The following is a 6,684-nucleotide window of genomic DNA, read 5'->3' as shown; positions in this document are numbered from 1 at the left end:
ATTACCTTGTGACTGAATTACTGTGACCAAATTACCTTGTGACCGAATTACTGTGACTAAATTACCTCGTGACCGAATTACTGTGACCAAATTACCTCGTGACTGAATTACTGTGACCAAATTACCTTGTGACCGAATTACTGTGACCAAATTACCTCGTGACCGAATTACTGTGACCAAATTACCTCGTGACTGAATTACTGTGACCAAATTACCTTGTGACCGAATTACTGTGACCAAATTACCTCGTGACCGAATTACTGTGACCAAATTACCTTGTGACCGAATTACTGTGACTAAATTACCTCGTGACCGAATTACTGTGACCAAATTACCTCGTGACCGAATTACTGTGACCAAATTACCTCGTGACTGAATTACTGTGACCAAATTACCTTGTGACCGAATTACTGTGACCAAATTACCTTGTGACCGAATTACTGTGACCAAATTACCTTGTGACCGAATTACTGTGACCAAATTACCTTGTGACCGAATTACTGTGACCAAATTACCTCGTGACTGAATTACTGTGACCAAATTACCTCGTGACTGAATTACCGTGACCAAATTACCTCGTGACTGAATTACCGTGACCAAATTACCTCGTGACTGAATTACCGTGACCAAATTACCTTGTGACCGAATTACCGTGACCAAATTACCTTGTGACTGAATTACTGTGACCAAATTACCTTGTGACCGAATTACTGTGACCAAATTACCTCGTGACTGAATTACTGTGACCAAATTACCTCGTGACTGAATTACCGTGACCAAATTACCTCGTGACTGAATTACCGTGACCAAATTACCTCGTGACTGAATTACCGTGACCAAATTACCTTGTGACCGAATTACCGTGACCAAATTACCTCGTGACTGAATTACTGTGACCAAATTACCTTGTGACCGAATTACTGTGACCAAATTACCTCGTGACTGAATTACCGTGACCAAATTACCTTGTGACCGAATTACCGTGACCAAATTACCTCGTGACTGAATTACTGTGACCAAATTACCTTGTGACCGAATTACTGTGACCAAATTACTTTGTGACCGTTTTACCGTGACCAAATTTCCTGTGACCAAATTACCGCGCCCTGTCTCCTCTCCCCCCCCCCCCCCCCGGAATCACCGCCCTTGCCGTGTCATCACCATTCGTGCCGTGGGGGCGTGTCGGACTCTTGGGGGCGTGTCGGACTCTTGGGGGCGTGTCGGACTCTTGGGGGCGTGTCCAACTCTTGGGGGCGTGTCGGACTCTTGGACGGAAGCGCGTCACCTCAGCCATTCAACGCCGTCCGTCCGGACGGAGCGCCGCCTCCCGCTGGATGATGAGTGTTCCAGATCGAGTCGAAGCATGGCCGCGCCCGAGCTGTTCGAGGTGAGGAGGCCGAGGTCACGTGGTTTGTTTGACCCTCCTCCGTGTGGACACCGTGCTGTTTGCTCACTGGCGCGTCCCATTGGAGGACATTCCGACTTCATGTTGTTGTTTTTTGTTTTTTTTGCTGAAGAAACAAACATTTTCGACTTTGTTCTCATTTTTACCTTCAGAACAACCTGTCGGTGAAATCCCATTCCTTGTTATTGTTTACAGAATGCGAGGTTGGAAGGGGGGGGGGGGTGGATGTGGTGAGGTAGATATGGATGTGGTAAGGTATATGTGAATGTGGGTGAGGTGATGTGGTGGTGGATATGGATATGGAAGGGGGTGGGGGGGTGGATGTGGTGAGGTAGATATGGATGTGGTAAGGTATATGTGAATGTGGGTGAGGTGATGTGGTGAGGTGGATATGGATATGGATGTGGTGAGGTATATGTGAATGTGGGTGAGGTGATGTGGTGAGGTGGATATGGATATGGATGTGGTGAGGTGAGATGGATATGGATGTGGTGAGGTGAGGTGGATATGGTGATGTGGTGAGGTGCATGTGGATGTGATGTGATGTGATGTGGGTGAGGTGAGGTGGATATGGTGAGGTGATGTGGATGTGGTGAGGTGGATGGACGCATGGATAGATGGATTGTGCAGGGTATTTGTTTGGGTGTGGGGGTGGAGGGAGTGTGCAGGGTATTTTTTGGGGGTGGAGGGAGTGTGCAGGGTATTTTTGGGGGTGGAGGGAGTGTGCAGGGTATTTTTGGGGGTGGAGGGAGTGTGCAGGGTATTTTTTTGGGGGTGGAGGGAGTGTGCAGGGTATTTGTTTGGGGGTGGAGGGAGTGTGCAGGGTATTTGTTTGGGTGTGGGAGTGGAGGGAGTGTGCAGGGTATTTGTTTGGGTGTGGGGGTGGAGGGAGTGTGCAGGGTATTTGTTTGGGGGTGGAGGGAGTGTGCAGGGTATTTGTTTGGGTGTGGGAGTGGAGGGAGTGTGCAGGGTATTTGTTTGGGTGTGGGGGTGGAGGGAGTGTGCAGGGTATTTGTTTGGGGGTGGAGGGAGTGTGCAGGGTATTTGTTTGGGTGTGGGAGTGGAGGGAGTGTGCAGGGTATTTGTTTGGGTGTGGGGGTGGAGGGAGTGTGCAGGGTATTTTTTGGGGGTGGAGGGAGTGTGCAGGGTATTTTTTGGGGGTGGAGGGAGTGTGCAGGGTATTTTTTGGGGGTGGAGGGAGTGTGCAGGGTATTTTTGGGGGTGGAGGGAGTGTGCAGGGTATTTGTTTGGGTGTGGGAGTGGAGGGAGTGTGCAGGGTATTTGTTTGGGTGTGGGGGTGGAGGGAGTGTGCAGGGTATTTTTGGGGGGTTGAGGGAGGGTGCAGGGTATTTGTTTGGGTGTGGGGGTGGAGGGAGTGTGCAGGGTATTTGTTTGGGTGTGGGGGTGGATGGAGTGTGCAGGGTATTTTTTGGGTGTGGGGGTGGATGGAGAGGCAGGGTATTTTTTGGGGGGTTGAGGGAGTGTGCAGGGTATTTGTTTGGGTGTGGGGGTGGATGGAGGGTGCAGGGTGTGGGGGTGGATGGAGGGTGCAGGGTGTGGGGGTGGATGGAGGGTGCAGGGTGTGGGGGTGGATGGAGGGTGCAGGGTTTTTGTTTGGGTGTGGAGAAGGAGGGGACTCTGTTCCGCACCTCCCCCCCCCTCCCATCAATGCCTCTGTCACAGTTTCTGTTTTACCTCCACCACCGAAAGGAGTTATGTTTTCATCTCTGTCTGTCTGTCTGTCTGAGCAGGATAACTCTAAAAGTTAAAGATGTTTTCGGACAAAATTTGCTGGACAGGTTGGATGTTCTCCAAGGATGAATTGATTCGATTTTGGTTAAGATCTGGATCCAGATCTGGCCTATCAATGGGATACAAAACGTAAACTGTTCAACCTGGTCGAGGTATGCACTCTACCCTGTGTCCTTGTCATTTTATGTTGCTGTTGTCATTGAGCTGTCCTTTTCTATTTGCCTATTCAGGAACCTTTTCCTGCGGATGATTATGTGGAACGCTTGGCGTGGCGCTGCCATCAAGGAGGGTGCTGATCATTTTGACCCAAAAAGGTACTCGATGTAGTAACCCCTACCACACGCACACACACACACACACACCGAGTCCTGTGTTGGATTGCCGAAATGGGTAATTTTTATTTTATTTTTTTACCGTAACTTGACAGGCTCAAAGATCTTGACACTATCGTTCTGATGGAATTTCTGTTCATTTTGTGTATTGCTAAACAGAGCAGATTCCTCTCGTGGTCTTGTGTGATTCGCTTCGTCCGACCTCATCTGCCTGTGATTTGCACAACAAATGACCTCCCAAAAAAGAGTTTCTCATTTGAACAACAGGTTTTGATAGTGCAGGAATCGCTACCTCATGTGTCTAATGGTAGTGAAGGACAGGGAGGAAGAGATCGGTTCTTTCAAACTCATAATCTTTGCTACCCTTATTAATCCTGCCAAGCCCACCTATTTCTTCGTCCCCTGCCCCCACTGCTCCCTCACACTCCTATTGTTACCCCCCCTCTTTGTATCGTTAAATGTTTTGTTCTTTGTTTTTCCTCTTTACCTCCACCACCGAAGGTGATGGAGGTTATGTTTTTACCCCTCTCTGTCTGTTTGTCTGTGTGCAGGATATCTCAAAAAGTTGTGGATGGATCTGGATGAAATTTGGTGGGCAAGTTGGGTGTGTGACCAGGATGAACTGATTAGATTTTGGTGAAGATCCATATCTGACTACTAGAATTTTTAAAGTGATTCTTCACCAGGAACCATTTTGAAAATTCCGTTCACACACGGTGCCTGTACAGTATAGCTATTTATATGGCGAGAGGGGACCTTTGGGGACTAGAAATGCCCGGTTGTCATTCTCTGAAGGTTTGCACAACTGACTTGTGAGCATATTCATGTGGCTTGTCATGTACAAGTCAGGTTAGGTATGGGAGCATGTGCTGGAGCAGTACTTCGCTGTGTCCACTTTCCATCGGTACTCCAGGGGCCTCCATCTGGCCATCCCCCCCAGGCAGAGGTTTGGCCATCCCCATCTCCTTGACATGCCGATAAACCTGCTGCAACCACTGGTCGTCCTGTTGGTCTCCTTCACCATATGAGGTTCCCTCGCTCAAGAATCTGGTGAGCAAGCCATGAGGAAAAGCCACATATCCACACAGTCGCAGCTGATGCTCACGGTATACAGATAACAAATCTTATCTGGTCTCTCTCAGCGACTGCTCGGTGGACACACAGCCTGACCAATGATGGCCAAGGATTCCCTGAAGAGACCTGGTACCAAAGGAGTCAAGTCTCCGTCTCAAATCTCTCGTCAGAGTCCAAGTCTCACATCTGCAGAGCAATACTGGAAGGACCAACAACTTAAAGACTAGGATTTTTGTCATCCTGCATAGGTACCGATAGTGCCACACCCCATGATCTCGTGAATCCATAACTCGCCAGGCCCGACCCAGATGTCTGTCAACCTCTGGCTCACAACATGAGACGACGCAAATATCACTGCCAAGGTAAGTGAATCTCTCCATGACCTCAACATCCTTAACACAAACAGGTACAAACAAGATAGCAGCATCCAAGATGTCATTGAAAGCCTGGATCTTAGTCTTGATCCTGGAAACCCTTTATCCCAATGGCTCCGACACTTCATTCAGTACTTAGAGGCCCCCATAAGGATATTCAGCATCTCTGCAAAGATGATTCCATCATCTGCGAAACCAGAATCCCCATACAAGCGCTGAAAAGTGTCGGGGTCAGTACTCACCCCTGAGGAACTCCAGTAACAACTGGAAACAAGTCAGAGATGGTAGCACCACATCTTACAGCACTTTCAGTACCAGAGAATATTTCAAACATCAGATTGATCAGTTTTGGTGGCACCCCACAAAGACCGAGAATCTTCCAGAGGGCATCCCGATTCACTGAATCAAATGCTTTGAGCAGATCGACATAGGCTGCAAGCAGCCCCTGCCGAAACTCTCGTCTGCATTCAGTGATTACCCAAAGAGCAAGGATACGGTCAATCATTGACCTCTTTGGTGTAAAGCCTGACTTCTGGACGCTGGTGCTCAAGCAGTTGGTGGCAAACCCGATCAATCATTATCCAAGCAAAGACCTTGCCCGGCACTGAGAGCAGCGTCACCCCTCGGTAGTTGTTGCTGGCGGTCACCCTTCCCTTTCCAGAGAGGGACAACAAGGCCCCTCTTCAGGTCAGTTGGGATGATGCCTGTGTTCCATGCAGAGCACAGAACTGCATGCAATGACACGAGTGCAGCATTTCCACCAGCCTTGAGAAGTTCAGCATGGATGCCACAGATCCCAGGAACTTTATCCCATTTCCACCGGTTCACCGCAACCTGTGCTTCCACAGACGAAGGTGGATCACAGTAGATTGGAGGCTCAGTAATTGGGATACTTATTCCCCTGACATCCAACTCAACAGCTGATGGGTCATGTATGCCATTTGTAACATAAAAAAATTGATACATTTTCCATACCAACACTAATATTTACTCTAGATATGCACAGATAATACCAAATTGTTGATAATCATGCCTCCTATGAATATAAAACCCACATATGATTGTGAGAATCCAGTTTTTCAAACCAAAAACTAAGTTTTATTTTTATTTTGCCAAAATTTTCTTTCGGTTCAGGTTTCTACATCTTATAAAATTTCCCATTGCTTCCAAGAATTCTGTCCAATGGTGGAGTTTGATGCATAAAAACTCTCGCCACATTTTGCCCGACTTGCCAGAGCACATAAATCATTGATAATGTGTAACCAGCATAACCTCGCTTAGCCAAATATAATGTTACCCACCCCCCCCAACCAATTTAAATGTTTTCTTTTTTTTGCGAAGTGCCAATGATTTTCTACAATTGTCTTCTGATTCAGGCATATATGCATTCTCAACATGTTCACATGGTAAATATATTGTAATGGTTGTGGGGGTACATGGAAGGATTAAAATATGGAGTTTAGCATTGTGTAAAGTTGCTTGGTCCGTGGATAAGTAGAAAGCAACTCGATGTAACCAAGTTAGGGAATCTGTGAGCTTAAGTTTTACATGTCACCACACAAGGGGTGGTGCGGTGTGATTCGTTCCCCTGTACGTGATTGCCCTCTGTGATATTTTCCCTTTGTTTTTTTTTTATATTTCAAGCCAGGCAGTAAATCTGGGAAACGCATCCCTGAAACCACAACAAACAGGAGAAGCCCCTCCCTGGTTTGGGGGCGAGCAGGCCACGCCCCGGAAGCAAAGGCGA

The 6,684-nt window shown here is 47.7% G+C and overlaps 1 protein-coding gene across 1 annotated transcript in view; it reads left to right on the top strand.

The window, feature by feature from the left end:
- The first annotated feature begins 1,233 nt into the window (after positions 1-1,233).
- LOC147034457 (uncharacterized) overlaps positions 1,234-6,684 on the top strand; it is a 46,033-nt gene continuing 40,582 nt past the window's right edge. Inside the window, exons 1-2 of the transcript XR_015058801.1 lie at positions 1,234-1,387; positions 3,388-3,471. The gene's annotated coding sequence lies outside the window, so the exon portion shown is untranslated. The remainder of the gene's footprint in view (positions 1,388-3,387; positions 3,472-6,684) is intronic.

This window comes from Eptatretus burgeri, chromosome 1, assembly GCF_056783735.1.
Source record: "Eptatretus burgeri isolate ZD-2024b chromosome 1, Ebu_testis_v1, whole genome shotgun sequence".
NCBI lineage: Eukaryota > Metazoa > Chordata > Myxini > Myxiniformes > Myxinidae > Eptatretus > Eptatretus burgeri.
Note: the sequence above shows the minus strand (reverse complement) of the source record. Positions and strands in the feature narration are given on the sequence as shown.